This window comes from Phyllostomus discolor, chromosome 5 (genome assembly GCF_004126475.2).
Source record: "Phyllostomus discolor isolate MPI-MPIP mPhyDis1 chromosome 5, mPhyDis1.pri.v3, whole genome shotgun sequence".
Classification (NCBI taxonomy): Eukaryota; Metazoa; Chordata; class Mammalia; order Chiroptera; family Phyllostomidae; genus Phyllostomus; species Phyllostomus discolor.
The window spans coordinates 35,896,422-35,913,827 of record NC_040907.2 but is presented as its reverse complement, the minus strand read 5'-3'; the positions used below and the strand labels follow the sequence as shown (position 1 = coordinate 35,913,827).

Sequence of the window (17,406 nt, the reverse complement as noted above, 5' to 3'; positions counted from 1 at the left end):
AACTAAGTTATCTGGTCAGAGCTTATTTTTAATTTTTTTATCATACATCAGTATTGAGTTCTGAAAATGTCTTTTTATATCTATTGAGATAATCATATAGCTTTCCTCCTGAATTCTGCTAATATAGTGAATTAAAAATGATTGGCCTTTGAATATTAAACTAAACTTGCATTTCTGGTCTAAATTTTACTTACTCAAACTGTATCATCTATTGAATTCTATATGCTAATATTTTGTTAAGAAGTATCTATGTTTATGAGGAATAATTGTATAGTTTTATCTTTTTTATTATGTTGTTTTAGGACTTTTTTTAAGATTTTTTATTTATTTATTTTTACAGAGGGAAGGGGGGGAGACAGAGAGAGAGAGACAGACAGACAGACAGACAGACATCAATGTGCGGTTGCTGGGGGTTCTGGACTGCAACCCAGGAATGTACCCTGGCTGGAAATCGAACCTGGGACACTTTGGTTCCCAGCCCGAGCTCAATCCACTGAGCTATGCCAGCCAGGGCTGTTTTAGGACTTTTTATTCTTTCACCTTTTGTTACAATTGACATGTGTTGGATTAATCATCATATGTTATAGATTTGCACAATCAGTGTGTTTCTGTCTACTTTTTTCTAGCACCTCTTTTAGGTATGAATTTATGAAGGTAAATTATTTATGAAGTTGTGGTGTTAGTTGGTTCATATAATTCACAACTTTTATATTTCATTAAGTTAATTTAATGAATTAAGCATATAAAGTATCCTTCTTTGTTTTATTTAGTGTTTTTGGCATGAATTCTACTTTGTCTGATATTAGGATCATATACCTTGCTTTCTTATTGTTTATATTTGTCTGCTAGGTCTTTGTCCATTGTTTTATTTTTAGGCTCTCTGGTTCACATAATTTTGGGCATGTCTCTTAAATAAAGCATATATTGACCTTCACTTTATCCTGAAATCTGAAAATCTTTTTCTTTTGATAAGTAAATCGAGCCCATTTACATTTATTGATATGATGTACATATTTGATCTCAATTGAAATAATGCAATGTATATTTTCTGACCACAGTTGAAATAGCCCTGTGGATAATAGATGAAGTCACAAGGGAAGTTAGAAATATTTTTAATTGACTGAAAATGAAAACACAGCATATCAGAATTTGTGGCATTCAGGGAAATTTGAGAAACTGTTTCTTTTAGAAACAAGGAATGCCTTGAGTCAATAATCTAAGCTTCTACTTTAGGAAAATAAGAGCAAATTAAACCAAAAGGAAGCAGAAAGAAGAAAATAGTAAAGATAAGAGCAGAAATCAGTGAAATTGAAAACAGAGAAACAATGGCAAAATGAAGCCAAAACTGGTCCTTTGAAAAGTTCAGTATAGTTGATAATATCCAATTGATCAAAATACATAAAAGAAAGGGAGAGAAGATAGTAATTGACAATACCAGGATGTAAGAGGTAATGTAACTACATATGCTGCAAACATCAAAAAATAAGGCATTATTATGACTAGCTTATTTTCAACAAGTTTGACAACAAAAATGAAATGAACATATTGTTTAAAAGACATAAACTGCCAAAGCTTACTAAATAACCAACATTTTAACTTGGGCTAAATAAAGCCAGCTTCATCTGGAGGTTACCTCTTTGGCCTGGAAACTGGCTGCCTCTCCTTAGGTACAACCAATGTGTGGAGTGATTCATCCTCCTGAGCTCCCTATGGGATCAAGCTGGAGCTAATCTCTAGCTGTGAGCACATTCTTGCTTAGCTTTTCCCACCATGCTATCCTGCTCCTTCACCCCAATTTTCCTAGTTGAACTCTCACAATGAATCACTTACTATGGAAAAAAAGAAATAGATTACCTCAATAGTCATACCTAGTGATATGACTATTTGAATTTCCAGATAAAAGTTTGCTATGTAGAAGACTCCAGGCCCAGAGGGCTTCACAGATTAATTCTACCAAACATTTAAGAAAGTTATAATACCAATTCTATATAAACTCTTTCATGAAATAGATGAAGAGGGAATACTTCCCAATTCTTTTTATGAGGCCAGCATTACTCCAGTACTAAAACCAGAAAGAGATGTGTCTTAGTCCATTTGGGCTGCTATAACAAAATGCCATAGACTGGATGATTTGTAAATGACAGAAATATATTTTTCATAGTTCTAGAGACTGAGAAGTCCCAAATAAAGATTCTGGCAGATTCATTGTGGGGTGAAGGCCCACTTTGTGGTTCATAGGTGTAATGGACTAGAAAGCTCTGTGGGATCTCTTTAATAAGAACCCTACTCCCGACTTCCGGCCAAGATGGCGGCGTAGGTAGACACACTGTGCCTCCTGGCACAACCAAGACAAGGACAACAACAACTTAGAAACAGAATAACACCCAGAACTGACAGAAAACTGAGCTGTATGGAAGTCGGACAACCAAGAAGTTGAAACAGACCCGTTCATCCAGACCGGGGTACCAGAAGGAGAAGAGAAAGAACAACAAGTGGAAAACTTATTTGAACAAATAATAAAGGAGAACTTCCCCATTCTGGCAAAGGAAATAGAATTCCAGGAAGTCCAGGAAGCTCAGAGAGTCCCCAAGAAGTTGGACCCAAGGAGGAACACACCAAGGCACATCATAATTACATTAGCCAAGGTAAAAACAAAGGAAAGAATCCTAGAAGCAGCACGAGATAAGGGGACAGTAACCTACAAAGGAGTTCCCATCAGACTGTCAGCTGATTTCTCCAAAGAGACCTTACAGGCAAGGAGGGGCTGGAAGGAAGTATTCCAAGTCATGAAAGGCAAGGACCTACATCCAAGATTGCTCTATCCCGCAAAGTTTTCATTTAGAATGGAAGGGCAGATAACGTGCTTCTCAGATAAGGTCAAGTTAAAGGAGTTCATCATCACCAAGCCCTTATTTTATGAAATGTTAAAGGGACTTATCTAAGAAAAGAAGATAAAAAACATGTATAGTAAAATGACAGCAAACTCACAATTATTAACAACCACACCTAAAACAAAACCAAAAGCAAACTAAGCAAACAACTGGAACAGGAACAGAACCACAGACATGGAGATCACATGGAGGGTTAGCAATAGGGGAGTGGAAGGAGGAGGAGAGTGGGGAAAAGGTACAGGGAATAAGTAGCATAGATGGTAGGTAGAAAATAGACAGGGGGAGGGTAAGAATAGTACGGGAAATGTAGAAGCTAAAGAACTTATGACACATGGACGTGAACAAAAGGGGGGGAAGGTGGGTGGGAGAGGGTGTGCAGGGTGGAGGGGAATGAAGAGGGGATAATGGGACAACTGTAATAGCATAATCAATAAAATATATTGAAGAAGCTGACCTGCAAAAAAAAAAAAAAAAAAAAAAAAAAGAACCCTACTCCCATTCATAAGGGTTCCACCTCATGATCTAGTCCCTTCCCACAGTCCCCATCTCCTAATACCATCACATTGAGCATTAGGTGTCAACATACGAATATTGAAGAGACACAAATATTCCATCTACAGCAAGATGTTAAGAGGGATAAAAACTATAAGCCAATACAACTTGTGAACATACACATAAAGATCTTTAACAAAAAAAATATATCAAATCCAGCAACATGTAAGAAGTATAATATGTTATAACATAGAGGGGATTCTCCTAAGAATGTAGAGTTGATTCAGTATTTGAAAACCAATGTAATTTACCCCCTCAACAGGCTAAAAATAATAATCATGCCAATAAAAATAGAAAAAATGTTTGACAAGTTCCACATCCATGTGTTTTTTTTTTTTAAATAAGCAAATAGGTATAGAAGGAAACTTCCTTACCCTGGTAAAGGACATCTGTGAAAAATCTAGATCTAGCATCATGGTGAAAAATTGAGTGCTTTCCTCCTAAGATCAAGAATAAGAAAAGGATGTCCATGTTCATCTCTGCTTTTCAACATTATATTGGAGGTCATAGCCAGTGCAGTAAGATAAGAAAAAGAAATAAAAGACACAGATTAGAAAGGAAAAAATAAACCTATTTACCTATTTTTATTTATAGACAACATGGTTATCTATGTTGAAAATCCAAAAGAATTTATACACAATGACAACAAAAAATAAACTAAAATAATTAATTAGCTTAGTTAGTCAGGTTGCAGAATATAAAGTCAGTATTCAAAAGTCTATTTCTATATGCTAGTAGTGAATAATTGGAAATTGAAATAAAGACAGCATAAAAATGTGAAATACTTAGGAACAGTCTAGTAAAATGTATGTGAGAGCTGAATACTGAAAGTGGCAAAATATTAACAAAAGAAATTTTTAACCTAAATATGTAGAGAGATTTTCATGGTCAAATAAACTCAAAATTGTTGAGATGTCAATTCTTCCCAAATTGACTTATAGGTTCAAAATAATCCCATTTTTTGAGATTTGATGAGCTAATTCTAGTATTTGAAAATCTGTGTAAAAGTTAAAGACTAGAATATCGATGTTAAATTTGAAAAAGAATAGTTGGAGAAGTCACTACTTGATTTCAACTTATTATAAAGCTATAGGAATCAAGACAGTGTAACATATGCATAATGATAATCATAGATCAATAGTATGGAATGGGAAGTTAGAATCAGACCTACATATATATGGTCAGTTGATATTTTTCACAAAGATGTCAAGATAATTCAATGATCGAGGATAGTATTTTCAACAAATGACCCTAGAACAATTGGATATACATACACAAAGGAAAAAAACTTCAAACCTTATATAAAATATATTAAAAACTTCAAACCATATGTAAAAATTCACTTGGAATGCATCATAGGCCTAAATATAAATTCTAAAATTATGAAACTTGTAGGAGAAAAACTTTATTTCCTTAGTTCAGGTAAAGATTTCTTGGATCACTCAAAGCGTGAAGCTGAAGAGAAAAAAACTGATAAATTGTGTATCATTAAATTAAAAAGAGTTCTCTTCAAAAGGCATGGTTAAATGCAAAGATAAGCAGCTCTGGCTGGTGTGGCTCAGTGGATTGAGTGCCGGCCTGGAAACCAAAGGGTCACCGGTTCGATTCCCAGTCAGGGCACATGCCTGGGTTACAGGCCAGGTCCCCAGCTGGGGGTGTGTGAGAGGCAACGGATCAATGTTTCTCTCCTTCTCTTTCTCCCTTCCCCCTCTCTAAAAGTAAATAAATAAAATCTTTTAAAAAATGCAAAGACAAGCCAGAGACAGAGGCAATATTTACAAAACATATATATGATAAAGGATGTATATCCAGAATATAAAGGACTCGCAAAAACTCAATAAGAACACACACACACACACACACACACACACACACACACACCAATAAAAATGGTCAAAATAGGTCTTGGCTCAGTTGGTTGGAATGTTGTCCCATACAGGAAAATGTTGCGGCATTTGATCCCCAGTCAGGGCACATACCTGGGTTGGGGGTTGACCGCGGCTTGTCAGGGCATGTACTGTACAGGAGGTGACTGATGAGTGTTTCTCTCTCTCTCCCCCCGCACCCTCATTCCCCCTCTTCTCTCTCTAAAATCAATAGAAATATCCTTGGATAAGAATTTTAAAAAAGAAATGGTAAGACACTTGAATAGACACTTAGTTTAACTTTTCCTTGAGCATATTATTCATTGGGGTATTCACAACAGAAAAATAGCCAACCACTGTTAATGCCCTGTCTTGAACCATAAATATACAGGCCATTTAATAGTGTTGCATTTTATTGGTCATGTTGCATAATAAGTTTGTGTCTGATTGGTTAATTCTTGGTACCAGGAATCCTTATATATATGTATAGCACCTGATTTTTTAAAAAGTCACTTTGAAGCAAAAAGGGTAGGTAATTACTATTATTATATTTTTGTACCTATTTTTTTGTCAGATGGGCAAAAATGTACCATATTTTTTGGACTATTAGATGTACTTCCCCCCCAGATTTGGGAGGAAAATGGGGGTGCATCTTATAGTCTGAATGTAGCTTTACACTTACATTGGTGAAATATCATATTATTTATGTTATTAAATATTTTACCACATTTTTTGTTTCAAAATTTTTTCCCTATTTTCTTCCTCTGAAACCTAGGTGCATCTTATGGTCCGAAAAACACGGTATTTTTTTCGGGTGTGCCGCAGAATTTTAGTGATTAGTTTATGTGTGCCATGAGATGAAAAAGGTTGAATATCTCTGGTCCTAAGCATTGTCTATTATCCTCCCCTTGAGTCTCTTTAAAACTCAGACTTTAGGTTAACAGTTGTTATGAATTGAATTGTGCCCCCCTCAAAAAAAAAGTTGCAGTCCTATCCTCCAGTACCTGTGAATGTGATCTTATGTGATAAGACTATCTTATAGTCTTAGCAGATGATCAAGTTAAGATGAGGTTATTATGGTAGGCCCCCATTCATTATAATTGGTGTCCTTATAAAAGTGGAAATGTGGACACAGATGCAGACACACATAATAGAGAGATGATAATGCGAAGACACAGGAAGAACACCATCTGCAAGCCCAGGAATGCCTGAGGCTACCAGAAGCTAGGGAAAAGGAATGGAAAAGATTCTTCCCCAGCCCTCAGAAGGAACCAACTGATTTCAGGCTTCTAGCATTTGGAAGTATGAGATAATAAATTTCTGTTGTTCAAGCCACACAAACAGTACTTTTCTACGGCAGTATCTGAAAACTAATACACGAGAGATCAGTGGATGCTCCTCAGAGTAGCTGGCATCAGCACTCACTTTTACTTATTTTTGGTCTCTGTAGATTTCTCTTACTTTCTCAACAGTGCAACTCTGCATTCCAAGGCACGTTTTTAAAAAAATATTTTATCCAGTAAATTGTTTTGTTTTCAAAAGTTTTTTTTCAGGAAATCTAGTCTTCAATTTGTTGATGAAAGTCTACTTGACTTTTCTAAAATAACTTTCTGAAAATGGTGTTTGGTTTCCCTCAGGTACTTATTAGTTTCCAAGTCTAATTTATTATTTCTTTTGTGCCTTCATTATGCCTCATATCCCATTATACACTGTATATGGTATTTTTTCACTGAATTGCTAGTTCTTTGAGGGCTGAGAGGGTGTGTTACCTTTTAATACTCAATAGAAAAATACCTCTCCTGTAATAGGCATTTAATAAGTGTAGTTATTAAACTGACTGTACTTATATATAGGTCAGATGCATGGGTGTGTAAGTTGTGTGAAGTGATGACTTTAAGCATTAATTCAAAATTTTTATTCTTAATCCATAAATGTTTGTTACTCAAGTTTATGGTCACTTAAGAGGGATTTTCTTTTCTTTCTATTAATATAGCTAAAAGTCTCAGGTGTATAGCCTTCCAAGTCTCCTATAGTATGAAATAACTTGCTAATAAATATTATTTCTAATTATTACAACCATATAAAGTAAAAATTATTGTCCCCATTTTACAAATGAGGAAGTGAGGATCATAAAGATTAAGTGCCTGTTTCAAGGTGCGACACACAGCTCTGGCTGGTGTAGCTCAGTGGATTGAATGCAGGCTGCAAACCAAAGAGTTGCCAGTTTGATTCCCAATCAGGGCACATGCCTGGGTTGTGGGCCAGGCCCCCAGTAGGGGGTGTGCAAGAGTCAACCACACTTTAATATTTCTTTCTCTTTCTCCTTCCCATCTCCTCTCTCTAAAAATAAATAAGTAAAATCTTAAAAAAATAAAGCAGCTTAAAAAAATGGTGAGATACATAGTTAAGTACCACAGTTTGAAATGAAGTTTCTTTGGCTCTAAAGCCATCTATTCACTATCCTACACTGACTAATTACTATGGATCCCATGATGCAGTGACTGGAAAACTTCTCAGTATTTTTTATTCCCACTTGAGTCAGTTATCACAGTCATTTATTCCAAAATAATGGAAGCTAGTGTCCATGCAGTCACTTTCCATTGTCCACCTGATATATTTGTCAGATACAGACCACCTCAGAGAGTACATGCTAGAAAAATAGCCAATTTTTTAAAGGGGACTTTCCTTTATTTTCTCAGTAAGGGAAGTTTTCCACTATAGTATGTTTAAATCCATATCATTAGCCTCCTAATAGGATTCTCCTTAACAAGGCTGCTTTTTTGGTGCAATCTGTGCCACATACAGCCATGTATTTGCTCCCACCTTGCTAGCATTCCAGTCGTTATATGTATACCATACATAAACTTTATTTACCCAAATAGTTTTTAAGCTCCTTGAGGTCAAAAATGGTTTTCTGTTTCTTTGTATTCCCTATAATAATAGATGCCACTTATTAAAGGCTTACTGAATACCAAGACATCTATACACATTTCCTTTATTATTTACAATAACATGGCAAATTAGGTATTATTACCTCCATTTACAGATGTGGAAAGTCTTGGATATAATTAGTCCCAAGATTATAAACATATTAAGTGACTATAATGATAGCTCCTTAATGTGGGATTGTTGAGTTGAATGAAATTTCCCTGAGAAAGCTTTCCATCTGGCCATGACGGAGTAAAAAACAAACAAACAAACAAGGGTTTGTATCCTTATGCTATAAATGACCAGCCTGTGACCATGGGCAGGTTATAAAGCATCATTAAATCTGAGTACCCTGATTTGTAAGATGGGAGAATAAAGCCCAATCCATGAAGGGGCTATAAATATATTAAAATAAATTAGGTAATACAGATAGAAAATGATAAATGTTGATTTATTAACATAATTTATTGTGTTTCTTTTCTCTCTTACTGAAATGTAAGTTGAATTAATATAAGAAGTACCAAAAAAAGACATTTATTTAAATATATCCTATTTTTCTTGGTTTAATAGCCTACTAATTGATGACAAAATTCAATATAGTTCAGCACATTTTATATGCTAGCATGTAACTACATTAAAATATCTTCAGAGAATCCTGTCAGATCGGTTACTATCACACTTTCTTAGTAGAGACCCACTTGTTTTTTAGGATTTTCATATCCCTTTCCTAAATATTTAGGACTTTATTTCCTATAATATTGGATAAGAAATCAGTAGTAATCTTTTAATCTAATGGAAAGAGATTTAAACATTTTGTCCTTACCACTTTTCCCCAAATTAATAGACGATCTTCATGTAAGACAATTTTTCTGTTGGTTGAGTTACTGTCATTATTGTTCTGAACTTGAATATTATGTCTGAATTTTATGTTTTGATCTCATTTCTCTCAGGCTGTTCTGTTTATGAATAAAGGGAAACCTCCCAATGACCAAGCAGAGTTCTATAGCTTAAATCTACATACTTAAACTCAAAATAATGATGTAAAATATTACTATACTATAGTAGAAATGTTAAATTAAACTTACATTGATTCTAAATATTATTTATTTGTTTTTTTAAAAAGTGTTACTAAAAATTCCCAGATCTTCATCCTCGTCATTCCAGACAGAACGTTTTCCTTAGAAAGCACTGAACTTTTTATGTTATTGTGTTAGTTCTTTTATGTTATTAAGCAACACATTTTATTTGCTAATCTTAGGGTGTGGTGCATGATCTTTCAATAGGATGAATGAACTAAAAAGGGACTCTGGAGTACTTTGGGGGGGAAGTTTTAAAAATTAGAATGTTAGTAGGTTGCTGTTGTGTTTTTAGGATATTAGTCATATTTTGAAGAACTGTGCATTTTAAATCTTTAAGACATGATACATTGACCTTTTGTAAAATAAATTGGAAGCAATCATATTTTCAGCTGATGTTCTTATGTACAGTTCTTTTATATTGCTACATAAATATTTTCCATATGACATCTGTGACATCCCTCTGGATGCAACATGTACTTATTCCTTCTTTTAACTGTCTTTCCATAAAGTTATTTGCTTTCCAGTAGGTACGTGGTATAGCTTAAAAAACTAAACAATTTAAACAAGCTCAAAGTCATTCTGATTACTCTTAAGAAAATGAGCATTTGGTCAGTTCTATGTTCTTTCCCATGTGGCCCTACTCAGGCTTCATATTAAACAGCCCCTCAGCATAGACCACACGCCCAGCTGCATCCACTCATCATTTTAGAATGGTGCTGAACTTGCTATTTTGGGGCAGAATGTGTGTCTATTGTATTTGAGTAAAACATATATATGTAATTTAAAAGTAAGACCATAAATAGTAAGTGGTTATTTTCTAGTTATGTGTTTTAAAAGCACTATCCAAGTGAAATGGTAAAAACATCACTAGAAACTAAAATTACCCATACCAAGAAAATTAATTTGTTTATATCTCCCATGATAGTGTCTAAAACCTTTTTTTTTGGTCTTACTTGTCCTGCTTTTCAATTCTTGGGCAAATATCTTTTACTGGTCTTGTTTTGTCCTTGGTTTTGGATTATTTAGCATAATTGCCCATTATGTAATTAATATGAAATTAACTTACAGGCATGGCTATCTAAAACATTTAAAATATCCATTCTTCCCTCAGGTTGCTATCGCAATTCTATTTCTAATATTTTCAAATTGATTACATTAGTTGTGAATGTTAAGAGGCCTTCGTATATATTTGCCCCATGACAAGAATTTGAAACAAAACTTAGGTAGAACTAGGACCTGCATCAGTGTTTTCAGTTCTAAGGTTTTAATTTATTGTCCTTCCTTGGATCGTTAATGAAAATAATCTCAACTATATTTAAAAATTATCAGCTTATATTTCTATAGCAGATTGTAATTTAACATCTTAAAAATAGTAATGTTAAGTGAACTGGTACTATTTGTTCAAAATATCTATTTGCTCAGTACTGGACTTTAGTAAGAAATACCTAAACATACACATATGTACACAAAAATACTCATATCGGACAAAGTATTATTTTCATTACCTATTTAATACTAACTATATGCTTATAGATCAACATAGAAAAGTCTGGTCTCTGTCAAGTGCAAAAAAAAAATAAATACTACAATTAAAATAGACCATTTACCAGTAGAAGTAATTTATTTAAAAAAAGCACTGTTTTGTACTTGATATCATAGTTCTCTCCATATTTTTCTACAAGCACCTACATTTTAACATTTTATTAATTAAAACAATTAGCCTTATCTTAATATGGCAAATGAAAATACATTAAATTATTTTATTTTAAAAAAGTATTTTCCAAAGACCAGAAATTACAGTTAAGAGATTTTAAAAATCTTGATTATGTGCTGAAAATCTCAGCATATGTCAAAATATTACATTTTAAGATTCCAACAAATTTATATCCAAAACATATACACACTCACAACAACTTAACACCTGCACTTAGCTCACTTTATTTTAAATAAAATACAGGATGAATGCCTGTACTCATAGGCCTATGGTCAATTTAAATTAAAGGGAACAATAATTACCTTTTAGCATCACAAAATGTGATTTTTTAAGTTGAAGTAACATTTGTGAGTAGAAAAATAGATGGCAGAGGATGCAGGAATAAAGAATTGGAAACCTCTTTCTACATGCTACTTTAGTTCATCACCTAAAATGTGAAGGCAAAAAAGTAAAAAAGAAAAAATACATATATATATATATATATATATATATATATATATATATATATAAACAGCCAAAAATATATGTGAGTGTAGTGAAGGCTTTTTTTCTTAAAAGACTGGTTTAACTATATTTTACTTAACATTGAGAAAGAGACTCTGGAATGATCAATTACCTTTGTATTTCATGATGATTGTTGTATAATATTATCTTTCACAGTTAAAAATTGTACCATAATATACACTATTGCTAATCTGAATATTGAGACAGAGAACATTGTATTATTAATCATCAGCAAATGCTACTCAATTTAATAAAATGATTCCATTTATTCTCCTAATATGTGAAATTTTTAATTTTTCATCTCAAATCATCACTACGCTATAATAACTGATTTACAGATTGATGATTCTAGGCCTTTCAAGTGTTAACGTTCATTCATATCTGTTTTAAACTTTGACAAAAGAAGAAATGCATGTTTCTTTTTAAATGGACTGTATAAGTTAGGTCTGAAGTTCTTGAATTAGCAGAATGGGCATCAGAATGCTGCTGCATCAATCAGGACAGTCATTTCTTGGTAAAAAAAAAACAAAACATCTGAAAGAGAAAAATATGAAACAAGAACTACTTGGGCCCAAGTGGTTTTTACAATAGTCCCAAAACATAAGGGAAGGAAATATTGTTACATTAGCTGTACACAGAATAGCCAAATTATAGAATAATTAGTCCTAAAGACCAATAAGTTACATTTTACTTTAGGAAATCATGTTTCCAAAGTATAAATTTTAAACTCAGGGCAGACTTCTTCTAGCAAGTTGTGTAAACTGTACACTTAGAAGAAACAGAGGTGTGGACCGTATTTTAATATGGGTGTAATAATTTTGTTGCATTTCTCACAGTAAAGATGTCAGTTTTATATGTAAACTTTCACTATTCACACAACTTATCTGAAAAGCTAAGGCATGTAACTAAAAGAAAATTAGCACGATACTGCTCTATATGGTCAAGATAAAGTATCACTTTTTTCTAAGTAACTACTGTAATGAGGAAATGTAAAAAGCTGAAACCCTGTCTCCAAACATTTCTATGAAGATTTTTGAACTTTTCACATAATCCTTAAACTACCCCATTATTCTGATGTTAAGAGACAATACTGTTCTATTAACACAAATTTGAATGCATCTGGGATCCTGCTAAATTATTTCTTCTTTCATAGTAGTGGTTGTATGTAGGATTTCTTTTTAGTGCTCAAAAGAAATGATGGGTAGTTTGGATAAAGACTGGTGGTTTTTTAATTTCTTCCCCAAAAGAGATGATGTTTTGGCTAACTAGTTTTTTTTTGGGGGGGGGGTGGTAAGAGAAGAGAAAAAAGCTGTATATGGAATTATTGAATAGGCCTACTCTAAAATTCTTCCTTGACCAATGAGGGTGGGGGCGGAGAGAGGTGAGGTGGAATAGCTGAAGTGTAATAATATCTGTGTAATTTAGAAAAATGTGCAAACTCTTCTCCTGCCCCACCTCGTCCCCCTCCTCGTCTGTGCTGGTACCTCTGGATGGTTCAGAAGCCATTTTAGAACTCAAGAAGCAAAATATGACTTACACTTGTGCTTTTGCAGGTGCTGTGGGGGCAAGGATAACCTTTGCTCGCTTGCCGGGTGTATTACCATGCTGTTATTTAATGCCTTTGAGGATTAAAAACAGCACAGAAAATTCCAAAGCCACATCCTAACACCTGAAGCTCACACAATGTTTCTATAGCAGATGGTAAAACATTTCACTCTAACCTTAATTTACCAAGTTAATACTAAGATCTGGGGGTAGAGTTTATTCTTTTGAGGCATCGCTAAGGATCCATTTTCGGGTCTAGACTCGATTTTCGGGTCTATTCTGGGTTGAAAAACCAAGAAGACGCCTTTAGGTGTTTTGCGCACCCCAGCCCCACACAAAGTCACCGTGGGCCTACAATTCTCGGTGTTTCACTCTGAGGGTCTTTCCAAATGAACGTGCATATTCAGTCCTGCACGTTTAGTAATTTATGGGAGCAACGGCAACACCGTAGGGGATCTTCATGAATAGTCTAAGGGCTGAGAAGCCTGAGAGGTATTTGCCTCCACGCACTCGGACGCGAGGCTCGCGGAGCCCGGCTGTCCTCAGCTGTCACGGAGAGGGGGCTGGGGAGGAGGAGGGCGTGCTGGCGTTGGCACTGGGCATGGTGTTGCTCCAGCCGCCGCGCCGCGTCCGGCCGCCAGCTCACCTCTGCGGAGAGCTAGGCACTCGCCTGCCCGCCGCCCCTGCTCCCACGTCACCCTTCAGCCCCGGTCGTCGGGCGCAGGTCGCCAGGGACCATCCCGTGGGATGGCCGCCGCCTCCTCTGGGACTGCTGCCTGTGGGCCGAGGCCGGTGGACCCCTGCCGCCCCGGTAGCCCGCAGCTCCCGGGGTGCCGTGGCGGCGGCCGGGAGGCGCGGGGCCCGCTCCTCTTCCCCGCCCCCAGCTCCCGCCTACCGCCCGCGGTGCCGCGCGTCCGCTCTCCCCAGCGGGCTAGGGCGGCAGCGCACTCACTCACTCCGAGGGCGCCTCCAAGGTTACCCGCAGGGTGGGGGCTGGGGCAAGCTTCGGCCACTGGCCTCCTCCTCTCGGTTCCCGTCCGCTGCGTCCCTATCGCTGCGACCCCTCCGCCGCTCAGCGGCTCCTGGGATCCGCACCCCAAAGCAGAAGAGGCTCCCAAGTCCCGGGAGGGAAGCCGAGTTGGGAGGCAGACAGGCGTCAGGGCGGGGGACGGCCGTGGTTGGGTCTGGGTGCCCGGGGAGCAAGGTCAGGCGAGGTCTCGACAAGAGGGGGCTGTGGCTTCGGCGGGAATCCCGCTCCGCGAGGGCCGGGCCGGGGGCAGCGAGCAGGGGTTGCAGGCAGCTTCAAGGCGCCCGAGGCGCCCCGGGCCCAATGGGGGGCAGAGACAAGCGGACGGCCAAACCTGCCGAGGAAACTAACTAAATAAAAAGAGACTGTTATTTAAGGCGCGGAAATTTGAAATATTTGGACAGGAAGAGAAAAGAAAAGAAACCTTAGCGAGGGAGGGAAAAGGAAAAAAAAAAAAACGCGAGCTAACGGTTTTGAAACTCCCCCACCCCCACCACGGGCTTTTCTGCGCGCCCTGCGGGAGCTCTGGGCTCCAGCTTCTTCACTAGGGATCAGGGAGCTGCGTGCAGTTGGATTCTGGACAGTCTCGAAGGGACAGAAGGATGTCTTCGCAGCCCCTCCAGAGGGGGCTTGGGTTGGCTATGGGCAGAGTTTTACTCCGGGTCTCAGGCTGGAAGATTGTCTCCTGCCTCTCACTAGTTCCCTGCGTGGACCTGTTTGTGTGCGTGAGTGTGTGTGTGTGTGTGTGTGTGTGTGTTGAACTGCCTTATAAAATCTAGACTGTCTCTTAGAGACCAAGAGAGGGACTCCCCCCCAACCCGCCCCCGGAGCCATTTGGTGAAGGTCACTTAGCGAAGTCAGGAAGGCTGAGAATACGACCCTTTCTCGCTCCAGCGCTGTGATCTTGGAGCGCTTCTGGGCTGTTGCTTTCACCCCCGGCAAAAGCCGAAAGCACCTTTTTGGGAACTGAGATTTCGAAACCAGTCCCGGGCCACAGATTCCACAACGTTAGTCTGATAAACACGATAGGGGAAATTTGTAATACTGTGTTATCAATTGAATTGCTTGCCCGGAGCAGGATTCTTTTATCAATCACCCAGTGTTGTGTGTGTTTACGAGCTCATCACATCATTACAAGATGCTTAATGTTTATGAGAACACTGTTGATTCACTACCGAAATATGGAAAAATGAAGCTTGCCTAATGGCTCGGGGACCAGAACGTTGACTGAGGTACAGTTAGTGCTCTCCTCCCCCAGGTGTAAGTCCCAATTCAGCTTGTACTGGGCAAAGGCTGAGCCTGCGTTTCCCGACGTGGATGCGGACACAGTGGATAACTGAATTTAAGAGCTCATCTCTGTTTAGCATCCTCCATCCTTTTTATAGCGTCGTCCCCTGGGGCTCTGAACACTCTATAAATTAGCACTTGCCTCTCTCCACTCCAGGTCTGAATAAGTTCAGACCCTTCCCCACCTCAGCTGGCTGCAAATTAGACCCCATTAAACTCACCAACACCATTTCTTCTATCCTGTACATTTCGGCATATGTAAGAGTCTTACTGAATATTATCGAGGTTTTTGAGAGAATGAATAATGGCTTTTCATATTTCCTAGATGGGACCACATAACTCATTTCTAAAATACTTAAATTAACAAAGCTATTTCCTGCGAAGAGCCAGAGAAATGTGGCGATGTTTAATTCCTAGCTCCTTCTCCCTTTATTGTGCTACATCCACCTAAGAACAAAGCGACTGCAGAAGTACTTCTTTTTAGCTTTATGAAAGTCCTATAACTTTATATTTGAAATCTCTAAAGAGCGATTTTAATACTGAGAGTTGGTGGATACTGAAACGACCGTTAAACTTGACTTTAAATTCAGAAACATCCTTCTTTACTGTTGGAACTTGTAAGAAGGGTTTTTATTTTTTAGCAATAGTCTTGTGTTTAGAAAATATTACTCTTACTTAAGTAGTGTTTTATACATTGTTCCTAGTTTTAAAATCCAAATACAACACATTTTTTCTTTAAAACCATCACAAATTCTACTTTCTTCTACATTTTCCTAAAATGTGTTTTAAATTTAATTTCATGTTGCTGTCAAAAATACATTTTTCAGTAACTTGTAGTTAGAGGTAGCAGAAGTTGAAATCTTGTTGCACTTTACTGAGCAAAGGTGAGCTTTAATGCCAAATGAAAAATATTAAACTTTTTTCTCCTATATTCTTTTTATATTATCACGGAAAACAAATTATTGAAAGCCACTTGCCTGCAACCATTCCAGTCCTTGTCAGAGCAGGCATCCGAACCACGTCCTTCAATAAGCCTTGAAGTATTTTGTTCTTTTTGGAGAGAGAGCAGGGAGCTTATGAAGCAGAAGGAAGAAACTTTCACATAAAACATATTTGTTCATGTGGGAGATGATAAGTGAAGTATTTATAAATGATAACTGCATTGAAATCTTTTGGTTAAAATCTTTAATTAAAATGACAAAGTAAATAGTAGATGCTAGAAAACTGGCTTGGAAATTTGATATTTCTATTTCACTCAAAAATTATTCTTAAAAATATTTTATATGCCTTTAATAAAAAGTTTTGTGGTAACCAGGTACTTGATGTAGGAGTAGCCTATTTATTTATTGTAAAAGTTTCCATGTTTATTACACTGCAGCCCTGAAATTACTTATGACACTCACATGTAATTTATATATTTTTCTTGCTGAGCTTTTTATCCCCTGAAGTTGATATTTGCATTATTGTAATACTTAAACATTTTGTAATTTTACATTTCTGTCATCCAGGGGGAAAAAGTCAGTGTTGCATTTAGTACACTCATGGTATCATTTTTAAAAAATTTATTAAGTAACCAATTGTTTCATTTGTGATTAAAAAAATCAACTAATAGGAAGCACTTAGAGGGTGAGTTGCCTTTACAAGTGTAGCTTTTAGAGCTAACATAATTGTTTTTGGATCGCTATTCTGAAACCTGTTTCTCAAATATTTAACTTAAGTTTGAGAAAAAGGGGAGATTGAACATTAGGATAAATTCATGCTGAAATGATTTTAGGTTTGATCTTCAAAAAAAGTTGTTCTTATCCTATTTTAAAGCAAAAATACAAGGCACTAAGTAAATTCTTTTGGGTGAAGCATCAGGAGAGGAAGAAAATAATTGAATCCTCAAGAAAATATGTCTAGTTTTTCAACTGGTCTACATTTTCTAATATCAAGACATAAACCATCATGATATTCTAGCAAGTGGTAAATTACATGGGGGTTATAGAGGAGTGGAAATCAGAGAAAAACATTG

General features: G+C 36.8%; 1 long non-coding RNA gene across 1 annotated transcript; it reads right to left on the bottom strand.

Annotated features, from left to right (window-relative positions):
- Positions 1-514: 514 nt before the first annotated feature.
- On the bottom strand, positions 515-5,849 carry LOC118500622. The gene is made up of 2 exons (XR_004903196.1): positions 5,423-5,849; positions 515-1,825 (listed from the first exon to the last, which is right to left on the bottom strand). It is a non-coding gene; the product is annotated as an uncharacterized LOC118500622 (long non-coding RNA).
- Positions 5,850-17,406: the final 11,557 nt, after the last annotated feature.